This window comes from Peromyscus californicus, unplaced genomic scaffold (assembly GCF_007827085.1).
Source record: "Peromyscus californicus insignis strain IS unplaced genomic scaffold, ASM782708v3 Scaffold_8__1_contigs__length_139910024, whole genome shotgun sequence".
Taxonomy (NCBI): Eukaryota; Metazoa; Chordata; class Mammalia; order Rodentia; family Cricetidae; genus Peromyscus; species Peromyscus californicus.
Genome location: NW_026294606.1, coordinates 21,778,839 through 21,804,036, shown reverse-complemented (window position 1 = coordinate 21,804,036; position 25,198 = coordinate 21,778,839). Strand labels below are relative to the sequence as shown.

The window sequence follows — 25,198 nt, the reverse complement described above, 5'->3', positions numbered from 1 at the left end:
ACTTCTCCAGTAGAAAAGGGACTTCTGTCAGCAGCTGTGCTTAGAACTGAGTTGCTCCGTGTGCAAAACAGCAGTGGTAGAAACAATTTCTCCTTGTTAAAGCTGTTCAATTGAAGTAGAACAGGCAGAAAGAAAAGTGTGAGTGACTGGGGTCTTAGTCATTTATTTGGGGCTGTACATTTCCAAGGTTCTTTCTCCCAAAGTACGGATCTCATTCATAGAACAAGTAAACATTTTCAACAAATTGTCTAGGGCCAAAGCTATGCTAAATAATACAGACCGCACCAAAATTCAGTTTATCACTTCTTCCCTATTGCATACAGCTAATCATGCCCCATGATTTCATACATGTATTTTACTATATTTGATATGGAAGACATTTAGTCAATATTTTAAGGACACTAGGTACTCAGTGTGTTCTTCAAATTGTGCAAGAATGCTCAGTGATTGCCTCTTTTTTCAAGTGCTAAAATGCCAAGGTAGTTTTCCCTTGCCCTCTCATGAAAGGAGCTTACTGTCCATATGCAATAATAAATCATTAATGCGGTTTGTGAAGTTTAGCCAAAGGTGGCCCCTGTACTCCACATTCCACTCAGTTCTCACCACAAAACCCGCTGCGCAAACAGGCTTGCCAGCAGTAGCTGTAAAGGATGCTTGCTTGGCCCTCTTGATGGTCTGAAGATTCTTTGTGCTGCAAATTTGACTCCTGTATTTGTAACTAAAACTCATATGGGTATGTTTTTCAGATACCTTGAGGACATTTCAGTTTTTAGAAATGGGAGATTTTCTCATATTTTTCTTGTTCATCAAAATCTGAATCCACACGTCCTACTTGGTTGATAGAATAGCAGCTAAAGAAATGGAGTGTGCATTAAATCTAAGACCAACTGGAACATCTATAAAAATAATACCAGGTCAGGTCAAAGGGTGCTCAAGCCATCTTTTAACTCCCTCCGCTGGCCTCTGGGTTGTAACTCACATAATGTGATCTGTCTGAACAAATTCTGTTCTAAAGCCTCCTCATAAAGAAGCATTCCATCTGCAGAGCCCTTTCATAGCCTAATTATAAGAACAACCGAGCAGAGTTATAGGCACCAGGGCCTGTGTCCTGGAGCCGCTCTGAGCCCACTCACTAAAGCAGTGAAGTGGAAATACTGAGACAGAACAGAATGCTGACTGAAGTTAGCCAGAGCTGACATGTCTGACATAACCATTTTATCAGGTACAATTTTAGTTTTCCCTTGCTCCTTGCTTCATTTATAATAGGCGGCACACCCTAACATAGCCATAAACAAACTGGACAGGAATAGGAATATAATGTCGATATTACACTGACTTATTTGTACACACTTGTCCATGATTCATTCAAAAATATTGGTTGATGGTTTAATTTAAATCCAGCCATCACTGTACTTGGTTAAGATCTTTGGTGTGGACCTGCTAAAGGAAAGCAAGAATAGCCATTAAGCTCATTGTTCATTAATATTACTAAACAGAATGCTGAGGGGAGAGGTCCGATTGTGAGAGATGTAATTCCATTTCACATGACACCAGGATTCCAATCTGAATGTATTATTACTTTATTGCTAAGCGTCATCCTCCACATAGTGTCAAAATGAGGATACTGGTTCTGAAAAGAAACCACATAGGTTATAATAAGGCATAGAAGGAGACAAAGCACGGAACAGATATTAGTGTTCAAGGGAAAGTTTTCCTCACCCGGAACTCGGGGAAATGAAAGCATGAATGGATACTAGAATACTGGTTGACAATGTGTGCATTTGTGGCCACTGAGCAAATGCATTCTGTGACACCAAGCTGTATCAAGGCTGCTACAATGTTCTTCCTGGTTTTTAAAGCACTGTCCTCCGTCTCTGCAAAGATCAAATACAGTCCAGTAGTCACAGTGAAACTTCAGTGCACTGTAGTGTCTTTCCTAAATTCTAACTGGTCTCATTTCTCCCAGGCCTGCTCTTTGATGAGTTACAGGAAAACAATTGTATGAGTCATACTAGTCCATAAAAATGTTCATCTTCTCCCTCAGTCTAGTTTCTGCACATCGGGTGTTGAGGCTGTTCATTTTCTCTCCAGTAGCAGAGCACTGTACAGGGCTTAGGTTGTGGTAACTTCCCTTATCCCGACCCTGGTCTTGTCTCATTCTAGAATAAGATTCTTTGCTGTGGTGAAAGTCTAGAGGTGGTGTGGCTGGGAGCAGATGCATACAGCAGGGTAGTGAATACCAGACCAGACCTCATGTCTACATACAAGAGGGTCTAGGAACTCTTGGCTCATTCAGGAGCTGCTGTAGTCAGGCAGTGGTGAACAATGGTCTGATCACCTGATGACCAAGGAAAGTGTCACAGTACAGAAAGGTAACAGTGGATTTACATCACAGATACGTGTTTGAATTCTGACACTACTGGGAAATTTGGGGTCAAGACTGTTATCTTTTTGAATTTCAGCTTGCTTGCCTACTATGTATGTAATATATTATATACATTATATGTTAAGTTATATAATATGTTATATATTATATACAATTGTGTATAATATATTATATTTAATATTACATATAATATATACATTGTATTATATGTAATCTATCATGTATGTATATATATATGAATTATTAAAATTGCCTAAAAGGGAGATATAAATCAAGGAATCAGCACAATAGGTGCTCAGTAAGCACCTTTCCTGTGAATCTAGGAGGAAATAGACATGATTTATCTTAGTGACATAAAACCTTGATGTCTATCAAGAGTCTATATAAAAATGTGGACAATTTTTAGGAAAATGAAAGTTGACTTATCTTTATTCTGACATTTCATTTAATAGTCATATTATCTATTTAATAGTGTTTCACACCTCCAACAACAATGGAATCCATAAGTAGATTCAACATCCAAGAAAAGAGGCATTTGTTTTCTGAGAGAAGGGGCCATATCTGTCTTGTTCTGCCTTAAATGCTTGTGGCTGGTGAGAGGCTTTTGCTGTAATCAATACTCAGAAGTATTTGTCAAGTGAAGGAATGGATGAGAACCACAACCAAGTGGTAAGAACTCCATCCTTCCAGCAGACTGTTGGATTTCTCTTCATCATCTAGTAACATCTACGAGGATCTCCATAGATCCCATCCTAACTCCTCCTCCAACAGTATCTTATGTGGAAGCTGTAGAGCAAGGAGACAAACCTGTTATCTTCAAACTACTCACAAGCCAGTCAGGACTCTATGGGATGATGTATGCAACTCTTCCATTCCTCTCTTTCTTCAGGAAGGGTTCACAGAGCTGATAGTCTCTACATCATTTTTATTTCACTCCTAAAAGTTGTGGTAAAGATAATATTAATTAGTCCTTTGATTTGACAATTGTCATATCCCTTTACAATGGTATCATTAATTTGTCTCTGCCCCAGTGATTCCCTAGACAGTAAGGAGGATCACAGTTCCTGCCCCCTCCCCAACCCTGCATTCTAGGCAAGTGCTCTACCATGAGATACATCCCTAATCCTCTTTTTAATTTGTATTTTGAAATGGGGTCTGGGTCTAAGTTGCTCAAGCTGCCTTGAATTCAGGCTATGGCCTTGAACATATGATCCACTTGCCTTAGTCTTTTAAGTAGCTGGGAAACGGTGCTGTTCCACCAGACCTGACTGTAGTGCAGTGTGTGTGTGTGTGTGTGTGTGTGTGTGTGTGTGTGTGTGTGTGATTTTTTTTTTGAGACATGTTTTCTTTATGTAGCTCTGGCTGTCCTGGAACTCTCTCTGTAGACCAGGCTGACCTTAAACTCAGAGATCCACCTGCCTCTGCCTCCTGAGTGCTGGGATTAAAGGCATGTGCCACCATGCCCAGCTCCGCAATGTAATGTTCTGCAAAGCACATGAGACATAACATCTTCTGTTCTTTAGAGATAAGAATATCTTTGATTCAGTTCATTTTGATATTATGAAATGTGAAACAGATATTATGAAATGACCATAGTATGCTTCTACTTGTCTCAGAATTTTCTTTTTTCATTCATACCATATTATTAATATAATATCATTTGATATGTTTTTGAAAGACATACTTAAGTTTATAAAAATAAGCCACACTGAAATCTGAATCACGCTCTATGTTTGAGACTGTCCTTGGTCTTCAACATACTTGGGATAACCACAAACCAAGAGGAAGTTTTGGTTGATTCTGCTGTCAGATGCAGGCTCCCCTCATATTGAGTAAGAAAATCATTTAAATATTGAAAGAATTGAACTGAAAGAAATCATATAGATTAATTCAATCAACACATCTTGTAAGTGAGAAATTTGGAACTTTTTGAGCTTTCTGGTCCCTACAGAAGAAAAAAGACAATGACAGGGGATTTCATAGATTCCACACTTTAATGCACCTCAGTTTCCAGCACTGTGATGGGTCAGTCTCAGGTAAGTTCCCACAAACTGCCCATGCACATCTTATCCCAACACCATGATCAATGTCAACATAGTGGTGACTTGAACTTGGTCTTGAACAGAGCATAGTATGTTAATCAGCACACAGTCTGTAAGTTAGAGGCTGGATGTTAAACATTTCTTAGTTCAGCACCCTACAGTTTGTAGAGTTGACAGTGACATTCGATAGACACACTGTAGGTACTGTTTAACTACCCCTGCATGTGGTCTAGATGTTATCGCTTGTTTTCTTGTGTTGCTAAAAATATTGAAGGATCCAGTTTTGGTGGGCTAATTTAATTTGGCAACTTGCCCTTCCAAGACTTATTTACTTTGAATGAACTAAAAGCATGCTGACAGGTAATTTTATTATCGTTTTTCTATTATTTTAAATGGAAAGTCAGTGTGGCTAGGATGACGATTTGTAAGCAAATCCAATGAAAATATGTTTTCCACCTTTAAAACGGATATTATGTGTGTGCCATGGGCAGTTTGGAGCTGTTTTTGTAGAAACTATTTTATAATCGCACACTGTATTTTGGATAGTTACCAAGAGAGATGTGGATTGCTTTTGCATTCTGTTCAGTAGTAAGCTTAAGGTGATCAACATTCCAGTGTGTTATGAAACATTGCCACATTCACTGGCCAATGCCATGGTAATACATTAACTCTGTTTGGAATATGCTTTCAATTGAGTACTTGTTCAGTCATTTACCATGTTTCCGTACCAGCCTTGCAAGCTGGAAAGTTCCATCTTAAATGAGAAGTCAAGAGCTCTTTGAATTCATCCAGCTCGTCTTTCCTCCATGCAGTTGCATTAGAATTTCTGAAAAGTCATCACAGTAGGCTTCCATAAAGGATTCTCTGTAAATTATGTTTCAATTTCTAAAGGGTTTATGAGTTTTTAAGCAATGCAGCAAAATGTTTGACTTATTTTCTTGGTTTGTGAATAGCTGCTAACTTGTAGTAAATGCAGCTGCAGATGAAACAGAGACCTCAGTTAAGCGCTGTATTTGCACAGATTAGAACCTCCTTTGTGTCCTTTTCTTATTCCCAAAGCATGATTTAGTGAAAAACATAAAGAATTACATGTGTGAATGCTGACCATCAGACTTGGGATTGTTAGTTATGTGCATGGGCTCTGTGTGCTGTCACAGACAGCAGTGTTTGATTTTCTTGCCTGTGTTAAAATTTTCCTCGTATAGGTATGTGGTGGTGGTGCACACCTTTAATCACAGCACTTGGGAGGTAGAGGCAGGTGGATCTCTGAGTTCAAGGCCAGCTTGGTCTACAGAGTGAGTTCTAGGATAGTCAGAGCTATGCAGAGAAAACCTGTCTCAGGAAGAGAGAAAGAAAGAAAGAAAGAAAGAAAGAAAGAAAGAAAGAAAGAAAGAAAGAAAGAAAGAAAGAAAGAAAGAAAGAAAGAAAGAAAGAAAGAAAGAAAGAAAGAAAAGAAAAGAAAGAAAGAAAAGGAGAGAGAGAGGGAGGGAGGGAGGGAGGAAGGAAGGAAATCTGATCATTCCCAGGCATTCAGGTATATGGGGAAAAGAACATCAATGGATTGAGAATGAGAGATTGTGCATGAAGAAAATGGTGTAAGGATGAAAAATTCATGAAAAATAGCAAGACAAGACTAACAGGTGTCATCAGAACCTGCTTGTATTACTTAAACCTAATCTAGCTGAATTAATAAACGAAACAGAAAACTTCAGCCACCTTGGCTCTAAATGCTATCCCACAGCCGGTTTGGTATTGTTCTTTGATACAGACAATGAGATCCTGTGCCACAGAAAGGTTGACTGAGGGTTTGCCTTGCATGCATGGGGCTTTGGGTTTGCTTTCCAACACCAGGGAGACAGCAAAAGGAGGCCTGGCAGCTGATGTCATTTGGGAACTGGAATCGCTAGATTTGGGTCAGTTTTGTTGTGGTTAGGCCTATAGTGCTGTCTCTCTCTTTGTTGCTTGCTATAAGCTAGAATACCGGGAAGCCGTTTTCAGGGAAGAGATCCAGGGAAGAACAGTTACCACCATCAAAGTTCCATGGGAGAACAGACCTTGGAAAGTGTCCACTGTGATCAAGATAGCTTTTATTGAATTAAGGTAATGTGTTAGGATGATGGAGGGATTTATTTTTATTTTCTCTTTATGTTTTGAAAAATGAAAGAGTCCCAGTCTTGGTTAGGGTGGGGGGTCTCATCTAGACCACGAGCTATGGATTCAAGGCTGCCTGCAGCCTACACTAACACGGGACCTATGGTTAGCTGATGAAGCCCTCTGTGGCTTACTTTCCATTGGGGGAGTAATCATGCCAGTATTTGTTACAAGGCTCAAAGCAGGCAATCTGCTTAACGATCTTGGGATGGTCTGAGATACACAGCACTCTGGAAATGGTTGCTGGTGTGATTAGAAGGGGCAGCAGCCCAGTGGGCCCAGGATACTCATAAGCTGCAGATACTGTGCACCTGCTGAGAGAAGAGCTGCAGACAGATTCGGGTGAGCAGAGCCAGCTGGCTCAGCAGCAAGATCTCTCCATGAGTCGCTGTTTTCGCCTTAGCCCTCCCTTCTAAGCAGATCTGCTTACAGGCTCTGAGAAAAACCTCTTTAGCCCCCTAGGTCGAGCCTTGGCTGAAACAATTTGTCCTTCACCACAGCTCAGGCTGTGACTAGGCAGGTCCAGAGCTCCCCCAGGCAACTCAACTTATAGGGTAAAGTATTTAACTCAGTAGGCAGGTCAAAGATGTGACAGAGTCATGGTGTTTAGTCACTTATGGTTCTAATTGCTTGGGGGTGGTTATGCAATCTGAAATGTCACTAAATGTGGGAGGCAGGGTATGAGTCAGGGGAAAACTCCAGGTCTTCTTGCCCTTTCGTTGGAAAGCTACCTTACTGTGCCCTTCTATTGTGGTGACTCTGAAACTGTTTAAAAATTACCCAAAAGAGGTAATAATGGGACCAGAGCTCCAGGCATTAATAAATATATTTTACAGTACATCATTTAGCATCTCTATATCTAGATAGATACGTCCCCTTGTTCTTAGGAGGCTGGCTGTGGTTGGGTGGGATTATAAACAGATGGAGACATAGTCAAAGCTCACATAAAGCCTCATTGGGCACAGAAAATGAAGGCATGTCTAGTAACACAACCCTTTAGAAAGGAAGACAGTTGGACTGCTTCTCAAAGAATGAGTAGGAATGAAACCATGTGTGCAGGGACATGGCAAAAATGTTTCATGAGCTGATACAAATTTTTAATCAGAGAAAACAGCACAAATACATTTTGTTTACATTCTCCTAGTTCACAAGGCTTTAGATGCATGTCTTTCAAATTATTCACAGATGACCTGCAAAGTATCAAAGGCCCATGGAATCAGTTAGCTCTAGGTGGAGGGCCACAGAGGTAAAGGGGAGCAGCTGGGAGATGGAAGGTATGGATCATCAGAGCATCAGTCTCCAGACCCATGGGATGACAGACGACACAGAATCATTACTCAGCAGGAGCATGGATTTGGTTGTGGCTTCTCAGTGAAGGCAAGACTTCAGGAGTAAGGGATGTCCCCAGTAAAGCAGAGGAAAGAGTATGTCTATGAAGGCAGTCTCCATGCATATGGTGCAAAGAAAAAGACACCCAGTAAGGATGAAGCATGTTATATGAATACAAAAATTCAGATGAGGCTGAAAAGGAAAGCGGACAATTTGAGGATGGGTCCCAAAAGCTCCTGATCACAGGATGGTGGACCGTTGCTTCTCTGGGAAGATAGTTTGTTGACATTTGGCAAGATGCAAGGGGGAAAGAAACAGCAGAGTTGTTGAATGATGTAGAGTCAAGGCGTTTTAGAAAGCAGGAAAATATAAGGACCTCATAATCATTCAACTCTGAAGGTTGAGTGGGAAGAATGGGTCATCTTTAAGCCTCTGTCTTGGCCAGTTGGGTAGATGGAGGGTTCTCCTTTAATGAACTGGGAAAGAGTTAGCTATTCACTGGGTGGATGTGTGAGCTCACTGCCAGATGGTAGATTTGCGGTGACATCCTACTGAAGGATCCAGCAAGTAGTGAATACACAGGTGAGGAGCAATGGAGAATTTACTGAGGTCATAGAAGGGCAAACAAAGTCTTATGGTCAAAATTTTTTGCTAGTGTATTGAATTTTGCTAGAAGTCATGGGTTGATTAACCCAGGATGATTCAAAAGAATTCACTGTAGTTAATTAATGCAGTCCCCCCGCCCCCAAGCACACACACATACTAGGTATGATCAGGCCAATCATCTTCCCCTGCCATGCCTTAAAATACCATGCTGATCTATATTTTCCATGCCATAACAAAAAGTTGGGAAGCATGAGGCTGGGAACCTGTGGATGGAGAATTAGCAGAGGACACAGAAAGGACCTTTAAGGTTTTATTATTGTGTTTTATTGTAGCACTGGGGATGGAACCCAGGGCCTTGTGCATACTAGGCCATCACTCTGTCACTGAGCCATGTTCCCAGTCAAGGAGCATCCTTTCAAAAGCCCGTGGAGAAGAGGCACCACCATAACACTAAGGAAGAATAAAGAGGCAGCATGGGAGAGGAGAGCGAGGGGAGAAGGTGTTTTCTAGAGGAGTTGAAAGGCCAGCAGGTTCAAAAGCACCAGTCAGCCCAAGCAGGACTAAAGCATCTTCCCTTTATTTGGCAGAGAGAAAACAGTCAGTGCTTTTTTTAAGGGTTCTCTCTGTCAAGTGGCAGAGGCTTAGCTGCAGAGGAGAAGGAAGACAGCGAGAGTAAAGATTTGTTGCCTGAAGACATTGGCTGTGAATGAAAGACAAGAGCCCACAGTGTAGCTGTGCTGGGACAGAAGTGAGAGGTGAGCCATGCTTGAGGCTTCAGCTACATACAGGTTTGATTAACCAGACTTCTCCCTAAATGAGAGGTCCTGTTCTCTACTCTACTGGGTACATTCCATATCCTAACTCAGGATGTGCAAGGTTTACATGTTGATTTTGCCACAGAATTATTCAAACAACATTAATTATAGATACTCCAATTCCAAACAGCTTACTGCATTTACGAGTGTGTTGGCTAGACAGATTCCATGAGGGGAAAGCAGATCGTGTAGCATTAGCTAGCAATAATGAAATATCTTAAAACATTAGGCATTGGTGGACAGGTATTCTCTTTCCCTTGAGCTCCTCATCTATCCAGGCTTATTTTCAAGTATAAGGAGAGATTCTGTGTCTCTGCTCTGCACAGTGGCCTTTCTCCTTCATTCATCTGTTAAGTAACATTTTCCCACCACAGTGGTTGCACCATATGTTCTCTTTCTGCAGGATTTTTGACATTTTTATGGAGTCAATGGTATTTGGAGGTGAGTTTCATCATTCTCGACTACTAATATCGACTAATTGGGGTTCAGCATGAGATCATCTCATTCCAGGCAACAACTTACTAATTAAAACAATATCACCCTCACCATCTTCTTAAGTTGAAAAGTCCATTGCTTTTTATGCTTGGTAAAACATCAAAAGCAAAACATTATTTTCTGCAATTTAAACCTTCTGACTACTCTAGGATGTGTTGTTTAAACATAGAAAAGTATTCAAAATGATTACAGATCATAGCAAATGGCTCTTCTTTCAATTTCATTTCATTGAGTGAACATGCCACAGTGCGATAAACTGGTATTCGAATGATTTCTTACCTCAGATTACAGTAGGCATCTAATGAGTAAGTAGTTAACTAGAAAACAAATATGCTAAACTTCTCTTATTCCTGAACCTCCCTGTGGTTGCTAAATTTTTTATTCTTGGAAGTTGGTACAATGTGTTTTGATATTCTCCGTCTGTCCTCCAACCCCTCCCTGATCCAACCCTCGCCCTCTCCAAGAATAGTTCCTGAGCCTTAACGGAGGGATTTTTATATATAAATATCTTATTTAGGGCTGAGCATTCTGCATTCTCCTATTCTCAGTGTCTTGTTTAGCTGTGGGTAGCTGTGTTAATCACTATCTACTGCAAATAGAAACGTGTTTAGCATCTAGTTCAGTTGTGGGTCTCTGATGAGGATTTATATATATTTTACATATATATGTAAAAGCTTCCACAGTAGTAGACTTCCATAGGACTTTTCAAAAGGTCTTTTGTGGCTGTTATCCCTCCCTCAGTTCCCTCCCCCACCATGCTCTCCCACACTCACCCTAATTTAACCCTTCCTGTTCTGTTATTCCCCCTTAACCTATTGTACCACTTTATTCTCTATCCCTTCCCTTGACAGCAAGCTGTTACAGCTCCTTACTAACTTCCTGACTTCTATGACTATTTGCAAACCAAACACACATATCTGAAGATTCTAAGCTAACACCTATAAATGAGAGAAAATATGCAAAGTTTGCCTCTCTGGGTCTGGGCTACCTCATAACTATTGGTTGATCATTCTTTATGTCTAAGGCTACCAGTGGTTCTGTCACCTCATCTTAATAATTGATTCTGGACTCTAAATTCTCTTAAAATGAGTGCCAGCAAAAATATAGTTTGAATAGCTTGATAAAGATATAAACAATAAGCATAAAATTCACCCACTTACATTGTTCAGTTCTGTGGCTTTTGTTATATTTACAGCATGTGTATCAATCACAGATTTGAGTAGTTTTGGGTTTTTAAATATATTTTTATTAATTCATTAAGAATTTCATATAATGTTACTTTGATCATATTCACCCTGATTCTCTTCTTTAACTTAACCCAGATCAGCCCCAAATTTGTGTTGTCTCTCTTTTTAAAAAATTTAATATCCTGCCGGGCGGTGGTGGCGCACGCCTTTAATCCCAGCACTCGGGAGGCAGAGCCAGGCGGATCTCTGTGAGTTCGAGGCCAGCCTGGTCTCCAAAGCGAGTACCAGGAAAGGCGCAAAGCTACACAGAGAAACCCTGTCTCGAAAAACCAAAAAAAAAAAAAAATTTAATATCCCATATTCCCAATTTGTGCTATTCATATACTTCTATGTGTGGGCCATCCATAGGAGCATGGTCAGTCCATCAGGAGCCACACCCTTAAAATAAATTGACTCTTTCTCCCAGAAGTCATCAGTTCTCCATAGCTCCTCAGTTAGGCTCATGAACCCTTTTCACTCCATTTGAGAATGCTGACTGGCTTGATCTTGTGCAGATCCAGTGCAGGCAACCACAATTGCTGCGAGCTCATGAGTACAGAGGTCCTGGAATGTCTCCTCTCCCTATTAAATTTAAACTTATAACAAAACCAGTCAGATAGTCAGACCTGTGTGTAAAATTTCAACAATGATATGATAGTAATAGCATCTTTAAAATAAGGAAAAGAGCTATGACAATTCTGGTGAACTTGCTAAAGGTATCACATAAGCCTGTCTTTTTCTGCAAGTCTGGACATAGTCATTTGTGGGCAGTGGTTGCTGTTTGCATTTGTCTGAACTTTAAGCATATGCCTACTTATTGGTATCTGTTTAGGGTTAGGGGGTGGGTTCCATTCTCAGAACCACAAAAATAAGGAAGTAACTTTCCGTCTCCATATAAAAAGTCCAGTTATTGTTATTTCAACTAACTTGCATTTCACACCTTTTTTATTAATTGTCGATCAACAACTGAAACTTCATATTTGGTTGGTGCTACAGTAGATGTTCATGTTCTGCATAGTCTTAACATGCAGTTGCTATTGCTTGTACCAGGTCACCTCACCTGATTCACTAGTGTGTTTTTCTACAACTTTTCCTAAAGGAATAGAAGGTACTGTTTTTACTTATTTGGTTCCTTTGTTTTAAATAGGATTTTTTTAGAATGCTGCATTTCAAACTAGCCTGGAGAGGCATGATGATAGAAGCAGAAGGCTGTCAGCTAAAGTACCATCTTGGTTCTAATATAAACCCTTACATTTCACAGATCTCATAATATCTGAGCTGAGAATATTTGCTCCAGGCATCAACTTGGCATTTTCAAAAAAAAAAAAAAAATCCTTTAAAACCACATGGACATTTCACTTTGCCAGAATATCTGTTTCTCATATAATGCTTAAAAATACCAAGCTTCAACAAAAATATCCCATCCTGAATCAGAAATAGAAATCCCTGCTTGTTTCCTGAGTCCATCCCTGTGTCCTTCTCCCTGCCCATTCCTAGGCTAGCACATACTTCTTGTGTACTTTGTGCTGATTACTTAGTTGATACGGTAATCAAATGCCCTGCTGAGAAATACATTGTAACCACATACAAAACAATTGTCTCCAAGAATTTGTGCCAAGGTTATGTTGAATTTAAATAGTCTGGATTGAAGTGAAAGGCAAAGAGAAGTCACAGTAATCAGAGAAGGCTGTTCAGTGGGACACTGAACAAGTTAATACACTTTAAATACATGGAGATGCTGTTGGTTTGAGCTGAGAATGTTTTTCAAAGGAGGTATTCTAAGGTTTACTTTTACATATATGTTCATTTGTGTGTGCATGATATTTCTTTGTATATGATGTTCATGTGTGCTTAGCATTTGTGATGATTACCTATATAACCCTGTAGTTCAGAAAGTACTCTCAGAATTTATCTTTTCAACTCTGTGTTAGACTCTTTGAGACCTAGAAACAGGTACTATACTTCCCTGGGCTTCATAGTAAATAGAGTCAAACCAATAAGAGTATATTCAAATCAATCACTTTTTGAGCCCTTATGAATCTGTGAGAGGTGTAAAGGCAACATTATGCTCAGAGACATAGACTGTTCATATCAATTTTTTTTACTTTTTGAGAATTTTATACATGAGTACTGTATTGTATCATTTCTACCCTCCCTCTTCTTGTAAATCCTCCCATTCCCCTCACCCTCTTTCAAATTTATGGCTTCTTTAACTATTATTGTGTTATATAATATATATATATACATACATACATACACATGTACATATACACACAACCCACTTAGTCCATTTGATGTTACTCACATTCACACGTGTTTAGAGCTGACCACTTAGGATTAGATAACTTATCAGGGTTGGAACTATGTAACCTTCTGCAGAAGGAAAGCAGTCAATAGTCCCACCCCTATGAACTAGAACAGTGAACAACCTGGAGAGATCCTCAGTAGTAGTACAATAATGGCATTCATATATCTTTGGGGATAACCAACAGTTGTCTAATTGAACATCCATGCATTTTTACTGGAGGCTATGAAAAAGAAGAACATGCCTTTGTATCAGATTCAGTTTAAATACCAAAAGAAAAAGCCACTTTTAGAATTAAAATCAAGTGCCACATGACATTTTGTTTAACAACAGACCTTATATTTGGTGGTGTTCCTGTAAGAATGTAACGGAGCTAAATTTTTTTTCCATGTGGCACAATAACCATCATAACATCATAATGTAACATTCAACTCATATGCCAGGCGATACTTAACACACCCACTATGCTGTCAGTCTATCCAAGTGCAACACAAACATCTGTGGACAGAACATAACATTTGATGATGATGATGATGATGATGATGATGGTGGTGGTGGTGGTGGTGATGATATCTGTGTCACTGGTTTATACATTTACTATGCTTTTAATCATTATTTTGGAGGGTGCTTATTGCATTTACAAAAAATTTCCTGTCAGTCTGCTGTTTCGCAGGTATAAGCCTCCTGAATCTCAAGTTTATTGTATCTTTGGTTGCAGCTTTTTCCCTTACATGGTTTAATCTCATGGTTTATTCTTTGTGACCCTCGGGTCCTTGGTCTGTACCATTGAGCATTGCTATATGATAGGCTATACCATCAGGTTTCTGTAAGCACACACGTAACAGGATCACCTACCAATACATTTCTTAAGATATGTTCCTGTTATTGAGCAGTACATTACTGTTAGTAAAAGATGATGTCCCCAGACAGTTTCTGGGTCATTTTTAGAGCATGTGTGCAAATGAATGACCTGTGAATTTCCAGTGATTTTTCAGAGTGTTAGGCAGAGGTTTTGCTGACCTCACTAGTCCAGCAAAAGGATGAGCAAGGACAGTTTCCAGTGCCATCATGGTCTCCTATTTCCAAGACAAAACTAATCATCCATCTCCTTGACACATTAATCAATTACTCAGGGGCATATGCTGCTTCACATTTTGTTCAACATTACAAATGAGCAGGTCCCTAACATGTGTGACCCTCTCCTAAATGGACCCTCAAAACACCTCTAATGAAATAACACCTCCTCTGGAAAAAAAATTAAAATAAATAGCTTAACTATTTTTCAAAAGCACTTGCTTGGAGAAAGTTAGATATAGCCATCTGTTGCCACCTAGTTAACCAGTCACATAGTAAATACAATGTGAGGGCATAAAGCTGTTTCCATTCATGGAAACTTCATCATGGGGCATAGAGTGACAGAATGACACTGTACTCTAATACCAAATTTCTCTTATGGTAGTCAGGCTAGCCCTGGGACATTTCACTTATTTGTGATTACCAAATGGCAAATTAAAATTTGATATTTTTTTAAATCCATTATGGTGGAGAAAATATGCAAATTCATGCAAGACACAAAATGGAGTGAAATGCAGTTTGTGCATATGGGCATCTGGGAGCAGACAGCTTTTCTTTTTCTCTAATGCTGGAGAGTTTTTCAGAAGCCTGGTATTTGAGGATTTCAGAATTCAAGATAATCTCCTGCCAATACTTTTGACTGGAACACAGTGTACTAGCAGGTCTGCCTACCTCCAGATTAGATTAAAGACATTACCAGTGCTTTTCAGAGGTTCCATGGGCAAGAAACTACTTAATTATATATGTAAAAACGTTTTAAACTAACTAATTAGAAATCGTGGGTCTGCCCCAGGTCCTTTGTGTATATATTATGGCTTCCACTTTAGTGTTTTTATGAGATCTGCAAGTATGAAAACAAGTGGGTCTCTGTTTCTTATGCCTTCTCTTGGGCTCTTTATCTTCTGTTCGTTTTATCCAATTCCAAGTATTAATTTTTATCTTACTATATTTTATTTCATTATTAAAAAAGAAAAATGCAACAGAAAATAATAATTAGCCAGAGCTGGTGAGACAGGTTTGTAGAGAAAGTAATTAATACACAAGCGGAAGGTCTGGATTCGGATCTCTAATACACACACAAAAGCCAGGCACAGTAGTGCACCTCTGTAAGCTCAGTGCTGTGGGGAGGACAGGCGGCTGGGGCGGGGGGCACTCCTGGAAACCAGTCTAGACAGAACAGCGAGTTTCCAGTTCATCAAGCAGACCATTAATAAATAAACAAACAAACAAACAAACAAATAAACAGGTGGAAAGTGGTAAAAGTGAACATCCCAACACCAAGCTCTGAAGCTCTGGTGCACACACACACAAACACATACACACCACAGTACACACACATACACACACACACACACACACCACAGTATGCACACACCTACATACACCACAGTACACACACATAAACAAATGCCACAATACGCACCACACACACACACCACACACACACAGTAGACACACATACATACACACACACACACACACACACACACACACACACACACACACACACGCATGCACGCACGCACGCACATGCACATGCACATGAGCAGATTAGTGCATTCACACACACACATATGCCACGAACATGAAAGAAATCATTGAACAGTTCCTTGCTAGGCAAGTAACTTGCATCCTAGGCAGTATGCTTCAGGGTGTAAAGGCTGTAGCACTGATCCAGCCATGTCGTCTGTTCTCCTGGTTCTTTTATTTAAGTGTCATCTTTGTCTGAACACATGAGCGACATTTGAGTGAAAAATCTTCTGAAGATGTTTTTGTTTGAAATCTGAATATAGTATTTTAATCAAACGAGGTTGTTTCATATTTCGGTTATCAACAGTAGTTTTTAAATTACACATCTTCACATCAGCCTGGAAAGTATTTCTTTGGTAGCCAGCATTGTGTTTGTTTGCCATTTCCTTGTTTCCTTAGAGATTTAGCACAAGCCTCATTACCATCTACAAACTTAATGTGCCAGATTAGAGAAGAGTTTTTCTACCTTCTGGTGTGAAGGATGAGTCTGGAAAGTAGGGATTGGAGTAAGACGGGTGCTAAATGACCCCTTGGCTGCTGTCCTGACTGTGTCTGCACCCCTAATACAAAAGGGTTCCTCTTGCCGGTGGACATTGCCCTTAGGCAGAGGTAGGTTCAGGTCTCAGTGGACACAGCAATGCCTTGGGTCACTTACAGTGCTCCATTCCAACATTTGCAGTTTCATGGATTCCTAGTTAAATCCTACCCAGTTATTAAACAGCCATGTAACAAAGTAGACACATTGCTTCACGGTTTGTTTCTCTTCTTGCCCATCATCTATGCTGATCTTCCCTAACATAAGAAAGTAAGAAGCCTCAAATACGAGTTACATAACCAAATGGATGTTTACTCTCCTCTTCCTGCTCAATCATAGCTTGAGGAAATAAGATGTTGGGTGGGAGAATAATATTGAAGATGCTTAGATTGTTTTTAAAACTCAGGCAGAAGACTAGTTTGTACCCTTACATGATAAGGCTTGTTATGAAAATACCATCTTCAATGCACAGAAAATAAGAAGGCTTCTTCCACACTTTCCCAGAGGATCAAGATAATAATGGGCTCCTGGGTTCCAAAGCAGCAGCTCCCAATGCTTATGAAGCAGAAACTGTCATTTTCAAGGTTATAAAGTCTCAAGCTGAACTGTAAAAATGTATATGGTGTACACATAACCTTTGTGTTTACAATCCAGAGACATAATGAAGAATATGATGACAAAATTTTTGTACTTTATTTGGTATAGTGTTTTTGATGCATCTGAAGAATTTGTGGTCATACTTGGGACTTATTAAGATTACAGTCATTATGGTAGTCTTTGACTACCCTGGGAATAGTTCTCATGGCATGGGTATAAGGAGTAGTATAGGAAGAATTCTCAACATTGAGTCATAGACTGGTCCATTTCAAAGTCAAAAATAGGGCTTGGGATGTACTTAGATGCTATAATTTGCTTAACACATCATGAGGCCCTGGCTACCAAAAATGAAGACAAAATATACATTATTAGGTCCCTAGAATTAACTATAACCATATCTAACTCAATAGGCAGATTAAACAGGTCCATATGCAAAACAAGTTATGACTTCCAGAACCCTTGGACAGCCAGAAAATCAAAACAAATTGGAAATCAAAGACAAGCTGCAAAGTTAATTAAAATTGAATTAACAAAACTAATTTAATGTGGCAAAACATGTTGTTTAGATAAAATTACCATGCAAACTGTAAATATGGTTTCCACTGCTATGGCTATGGTACTGCTAGGTCTAACCAAGCCCAAAGATTCCATTCAAATTGTGAGAATTTTCTAGAAGAACAGAGGAAAGTATTTTTAGTTTTTCTTGGTGCAAATACATCATTTACTTTTAAAGTCTGTCTTTTAGTCCCTATCAGTAATATTTGTTACCAACACATATAAGAATTATGTTTTTAAAGAAGATTTATTTTTATGTGTATGAGTGTTTTGCCTGCATCTTAATTTTTAATTATCATCGATAAATATGTAAAATGAAGTTAATTCCCACAGAGAATGTGTGGAACATTACAAATGTGCATACGCCCTCCCCTGACTCTGATCCTGGGAACCATGGATGCTTGCTACACAAATCATAAAATTTGTTCTGATCCTAGATTGTGAAGGGTCGTCTGTATATCACAGGACAAAATTTTGAAAGACCTGTCATACTGTCAAGGCATTTAAAGGCACAGTTTGCTGTTAACACCATCTTGTGCCTTTGTGAAAATAAGAAGCAGTTTTCCTCCTCAGCAAGCATATCCCAACCCATGGATCATAGCTTAGGACACAACCAAATGGAACTTTAGCCCCACCTGCCCCTTGGTTCAGTGCTCCAATGTTATAAGGACATTCACAATTGTACATGACTGACACAGGGCATGAAAAAAGTTAACGAAACAAATATTTTGTCCTCCATTTCATTTCAAAAGAAATCTTGATTCTCAAATGAGTTCATTAGTTAAGCCTCTTTGTAATGTCATATTTACTTACTTCATTTAATTAAACCAAGTGCATTGGGGGATGTGCCTCGTGGTTTCCCTTGGGAAATGACTGCCAGTGAACTCATCTTAAGGAAAAGACACCTTCTACCCCATCTATTCATCCTATCACCCTTATGTCTCTAATTTATTTTATTTGGTATAACTGACTAAGCGGCCAAACCAATATCAAGCCTCCTGATCCCATCTTGATCAGTTTATATTTATTGCAAAGATTTTCTCTCACTGTCTGCTATGGCCATGTCTCTTAGCAGCAGGAATATGCGTGTACATATGTGTATATAAATTCTCTCTCTCTCTCTCTCTCTCTCTCTCTCTCTCTCTCTCGTCTTATTATAGCTCAACTTAAATAAAGTTCTTTCCATATATAGAGAGCATCTCAAATAGGAAGGCATCACGGAGGATTATGTAAGGGCGTTACCTTGAACGCACTCACCGAGCTTCACTGCTATATACAGGTTGCTTTTCAGTGCACAGGCCCCTCAAAAAGTCCACTTGTGACCACATCCTGCTCTAGCCCAGAGAGAAGGTGAGAGATGGGAGATTTATCAAGAATCTATGATGAGGAATTCTAGGTAATGCCTGCAGGTTGGAGCCATGGTGCTTAGGAGAAATTAGAGTCTTGGGAAGCTTACTATTTTAGTGAGATTCCTATGGTTTAAGTATTTTAAACCTTTGATAGTTATGTGATTTAATAAAAACTCAATCAAGAAATCTATTTTACACATGCACATGATCATATGCCCTGAAGTGTTCATGCATGAGCACCAGAGCCTGACATAGAGTAACATGTAGCTACTGATATATGGTTGCAATCTTAAGTAGTAAATCTGCTCTCCCTTAAGCTTCATACCCAGTAGAATTACATAGAGGCAATTTTACTTACTGGATTATGGCCATTTATCATTCAGTAAATCTTTCCTAAGCATCTGCAAAAGCAATTGAACCCTGGAAACTTCCTTCTCCCCATTGCCCAAGCTTGTGTACATCCCTCAGACCTCTCTCTGGGTATGCTCATAAAGAGATTGTCTTTGTGCCAGCAAATGAACAGCAGCATGCTTGAGTCAGGTGCCTTGATGAGCTGCCTGCCTAGCATTTGATGGCATCATTGTATCCACCCAATGAGGTCAGTTGAAACAAGCTCCTGAAGCAGTTTGTAAAAGTGGTCCCCAAACTCAGCAAATACATGCAAAGCTCAAATAGATCTCTGAAAGTCTCAGGGGTGAGAACTGACCCGAGCTCTATCCATATCACCCTCTATGGCCTGGCTTCTCTTTTTATTAGAGAGAGGGAGAGAGGGAGAGAGAGAGAGAGAGAGAGAGAGAGAGAGAGAGAGAGAGAGAGAGAGAGAGAGAGCAACTCTTTATTTTGTCTGTGTGCATATGTCACATGAGTACATGAGTGTGGAAGATAGAGGTCAGCGTCAAGGTGTCTTCGTCTATCACCTCCTCCATTTGTTTTTGTTTTTGTTTTTGTTTTTTGAGGCAGGGTCTCTCACTGAATCCAGAGGTTACTGACTGGCTAAACTGTCTAGCCAGCTAGTTCTGTGGATCTTCCTATCCCTGTATATTGCCCCCCAGTGCCAAGGTTACCTGTGCACACACAACTTTTAACATGGGTGCTAAAGAGCTGAGCTCAGCTCCTCATGTGTACACGACAGACACTTGTCTAACTCAGCTACATCCCCAGGGCCTGGCCCAGCTTCTTATATTGTGGGTCATGATCCCATAATTAAAAATTTGAGTGTACACAACCAAAATTTATTCAAAATGAAGCTCTTAGTGAACTCAGGTGTTTTTGTAGCACTGATTCATTTCACATTGTGCAGTTTATTTCACCCTTGGTTCTGAACACATAATATACATGCTTTGATAAGCCAAGCATCCTGATGAGCACTGCCTGAAACATGTCAGTTCAGATTCAAAACCATTTTATTGTTCATTGTGATGTTTTGCTGTATGTACAGAGTTTTCTTAGACAAGCACCACAGTTTAACTATAGAAAACAAAGACTTTTCGCCTTTCTCCACCTCCAGTCCTCAGCACATAAGTTTCAAATTAGTGTATCTTTGGGATGTAATGTGTTAGCATGTTTGATTTTACAAATTTCTGTTTGAGTTGCTGACTAGAGTTTCATTTAAAAAAATCATTAGATGAATTTTGGCTTGGAATGAGGACACAGTTTTCAACCATCTCTGAAATGGCTCTAAATATACTCCTGCCATTTTGTACTGGATGTTTATATAAAGTGTTATTTTCAATACTGATGATTATATAAGCAAAATACAATCAACTCTGAAAACCCCTAAAATTGACCAAGTTCCTCAGTACCAAATACTAGCCGAGACTTAACTCTTTACATAAAGTAAACAAGCACACCCATCCCACTTGTCAGAAAATTTACGTTTGCTATTGACAAATAGTAGAATTATATGTATAGCAAAGACTTGTTTTAAACAAATGTCTTTATAATTTATTATCAGTGACTGTTTCATTCCTGTGTGTATTTTATAGACCTATATACTCAAGGTCATATAAAAACTTTTTTTAGATGAAAAGCATTCACATATGGAAAGACTTGAGCAGTCCTTCCCTGGGTGATAAGCAGCTTTGGAGGAGAATGAAGTGAGACGAAGATTGGAGACTGAGCCGGGCAGTGGTGGCACATGCCTTTAATCCCAGCACTCAGGAGGCAGAGGCAGGCGGATCTCTGTGAGTTCGAGGCTAGCCTGGTCTACAAAGCAAGTTCCAGGAAAGGCGCAAAGCTACACAGAGAAATCCTGTCTCAAAAAACTAAAAACTAAAAAAAAAAAAAAAAGATTGGAGACTGAGATTGCCACTCTGTTTCCTCCCCACTCTGCTCACTGAAGGAAGGGCTGATGAAGAACCCTTTACACTATGTAGCACTCATCCTGCTCCCGGGCCAGTGGCTGGTAGTCATGAAGAGCTGGGATTGGACACAGAGCCTACCAATCCCTGTCACTCTCCCCTCGGGGACTGCTTGAATAGAAATGAACAAATCACACTACTTTTGAGTTCTATGGCTTTCACATGCTGGCCTGGAGTTCCACTGCCATGTCCTTGCCATCTGGATCTGAGGTGACTCATGTCTCCATGAGAGTCACCTCTCGCATGATAAATTGAGGATGGAATATCCAGACTACTTAGGTACCTGGTGTTCATATGTTCTGAGATTATTTCTAACTCCTGTGTAGTTCTCTCATTTTGCTGATTCAGAAATTCTCCCAGGATTCGGATGCTGGAATCTTGGTCTCCTCTGTGGTAGCATTTAGGTGGTAGAAGCTGTAAGAAGTTAAGGAGCCTGTGGAATGTAGTGTGGTTGAGGAGGTTCTGCCATTAGAATGGGATTAATGCTGGTCTCCCAGAGTGAGTTAAAATGAGATCACTCCATTCTCCTGACTCCTTTTGCTCACAACTGTGTCCATTTCCTTTTCTCTGCCATACTGTGTATGACTGCCTGACCTTAGACATCCAGCCTTTAAAACTGTGAGTTAAATGAACCCCTTTACTTTATAAGGTGCTCATCTTGTAGCATTTGATACAGAAACAGAAATACACTAACGTACACTCCCTATGTGACCTGTGATGACAAGCTCCTTTCAAATCAGTGCCCACTTCAGTAAGGCTGTGTTTGCTGTTTGTTGTCCATGGCTGCTCAAAAAGCTGTTTCCCAAGGTTTCTTGTTTAAAGTGACACTTGGGGCCGGAGAGATGGCTCAGGTGGTAAGAGTGCTTGCTCTGCAAACATGAGGAGCTGAGGTCCAATCCCCAGCACCCGTGGAAAAAGTCAAGTATGACCATGTGTGCATCTATAACCCCAGAGACGTTGGGGGCGGGGACAGGAACATCACGGGGGCTTACTAACCTCAAGCCTAGCTCTAGATTCAGTGAGACACCCTGGCTCAAGCGGATGAGGCTGAGAGAGATGCAGAAGGGACACCCAGTGTCATACTCCGGCTTCCACTTCTACACTGGCAAGCATGAATATACACCATGTTCACACACACACACACACACACACACACACACACACACACACACACACACACAGAGAGAGAGAGAGAGAGAGAGAGAGAGAGAGAGAGAGAGAGAGAGAGAGAGAGAGAGAGAGAGAGAGAGTCCATTGAGAGCTAGGCTTCTGTGTGGAAGCAACAGAGGCTCAACTTGGAAGTTTTAATCCTTGGTGCTTATTTTAATGGCACACATATTCACATAGTTACTTCATGAATGTCTAAGATGTACCACTCTCCTTGTACTGTCATGATGGGTAGTCTCAGTAGACATTCCATCTTACTGCCATTTCTGCTGTAGAATAGTTCTGCTTTTCCAAAATGGCCAATTTTGCTTTTTTTTTTTTAGAGAGAAGAGCAGTGGTAAATGTGCATTCTTCTTTCACGACTGACTTTATTTATTTGCCTTAAAATCCCCAGTGAAAGCACACACTTGTCCTAATAAACATTGACTCTACTGGAACTTAGCTGTCTTCTCAAATTATCATCAACTGATGAGCATCCTGAGGGTTGGTAGTCAGGAACCCTTTTTGGTCCCTTCATTAGTTCTGGAGGCTAATGCTGTTTTCTTCATGAGGCAATGTGGTTAGGGCAAAGTCCTGGATGCCACACTGGATCTATCTGGCCTTTCTAGCATAATACCAGGCCATAAGAGAGTGCCCTTCACAGGAACCAGCTAGAATCAGCTTGAGTTCCTAAGACTCATTCTAATATGTGCACATAGATTTATACTAAACTTAAACAGGATTTTCACAAAAATCTCCACTAAAACTCATAAAGTGTTCCACCTAACTTTCTAAATCTGGTATTTTACCTCTAACAAGCTTGGACCATGGTAACACATGAAGTAATTATCAGAAAAGTGGTAATAACAATGTGTAAGAACTCAACTGAGATGTGTTCTCTCCTTAGCAGGTGTCACACAAGGCTGGATAGTGGCCAGCTGTAGAATTAGGAGGGATGATTACTATTTAGTAGACAGGCAGAGAAACAGAAAATAAAGTCTTTGGGTGGCTCACTGGTGACAGGAAATGAGGGGCTGTGTAGCCATCAAAGGCAAGAATTATTTATTCTCCACAGTAATTATCTTACTGCTATTCTTTTATGAATTATACAGCCAGCTGGAGACTCAGCTGGGAGATAGAGAAAGAAAAAGAGATAAATGTTTGCATTCAACCTGTACCATTTCTCGGTTCAAATATTTACAGTACTCAGCTATATGTCTTCCTTTTGAACCATGGTCCCAATGATGAATACCACCATGACTTAGACAAGACAAATGGAGCACTTTCAGTTCATACCAGTTGAGAATGTCTGAGCTTGATTTAGTTTTGAATGAATGAATGAGTAAATGAATGGATGGATGGATGCTAGGTACCTGTTGCTTTACTGGTATTTGTTTGTTGAATATCAGACTCTAGTTTCAAGTCAAAAGTCTCTGTGTTTGATGGTCACTTTCCTGAATCTGCTGTCCAGAGAGGGAAAGGGTGTTGAACATATTGCAAATTCTTTTGTGTTGTGGATTCCAGGGAGTAACTTGGTACAGATAGACCATAGTCTATATGACATTAGTCTGTACTGATGTTTCACATTTATGAAAACTAACCTTCAGAATGGGCTTATTTGAAAGTATCAGAATTATATACAGTAGCACTACTCATTAATTATTTATCTGAAGACAGATTTCTTTCTCCCTTGGCTTGGTGGTAGTTAAATGACAGAGAGCATGAATGGAAGAGAGTATGTTCATGTAACAGTTAGGTAACTTTTCAAAATGTCCTTAAACTTATTTAATTACACTCCAAAATTCCATGGATTTATTTTAAGATGGGATACATACCGACAGCTGTCACAGGCATGTGCTCTGAGAAGGCAATCCAAGGCTGATTCCTAACTAGCAGTTTGCATCTCAAGGCATTTTCACTCAAATCATAGAGGAAGACATGAGCAAAAATCGTGGCCAGGGTCAGAGCAGTTTACATTTATCATACATTAGGTGCTTTACATATGTTCCTAAATATAACAGAAAAAAAATCATTAAAATTTCCGCTTTTCACCAAGAAAGAAATTGCTAGATATGAGTAACCAGCCCAAGTGACTAGAAACAGGGTTCAAACTCAGATTATCTGCATTCAAATCCACATTTCCAACTATATCATGTTAAATAGTAATGTGTAAGTTATTATTGTCCAAATTTAGACGAAATGGCAACAAAGGAGGTAATTGGTTTTATATTTATTTGATAGCCACTATAGGAGGTATTATTAGAATACATAATTACACATGAACAAATACATGTATGATCATTCCTACATAAATTCATAGCTTATATTCTATATGACAAATATATATGTTCATGCATGCATGATATGTATATATAAATGATAAACACATGTATGCTGTACATACCTATCTTTTTATATATACACTATATGCATCTATGAATATGTATAGCATGATGAGAAAGAGAAAAGATAGAGTCCTTCTAGGAGTTTAGAGCCTAAGGAAAAACGGGCCAAAAATGATAAGTGCACAGCTCACAAGAGCGTGACATGAATAGATACTGAGCCTCACCAACCACAAGTGCAGACTTCTTATCACTAGAAAAGGTGGCGATGTCCACTCTCCCTTCGCCACCATTCCCAGCCCACAGCAGAGCTGTTAGGGAGGCAATAGGCAGGATTGTGTGTGGAGGACACAAG

At 39.8% G+C, this 25,198-nt stretch overlaps 1 protein-coding gene and 1 long non-coding RNA gene across 6 annotated transcripts in view; both read left to right on the top strand.

Annotated features, from left to right (window-relative positions):
* The window catches only part of Phactr1 (phosphatase and actin regulator 1), a 483,448-nt gene that overhangs the window by 34,463 nt on the left and 423,787 nt on the right, over positions 1 to 25,198 (top strand). The window lies entirely within an intron of this gene.
* LOC128103837 (uncharacterized) overlaps positions 5,925 to 25,198 on the top strand; it is a 43,516-nt gene continuing 24,242 nt past the window's right edge. The window contains exon 1 of the long non-coding RNA XR_008215784.1: positions 5,925 to 9,770. This is a non-coding gene — a long non-coding RNA (uncharacterized LOC128103837). The remainder of the gene's footprint in view (positions 9,771 to 25,198) is intronic.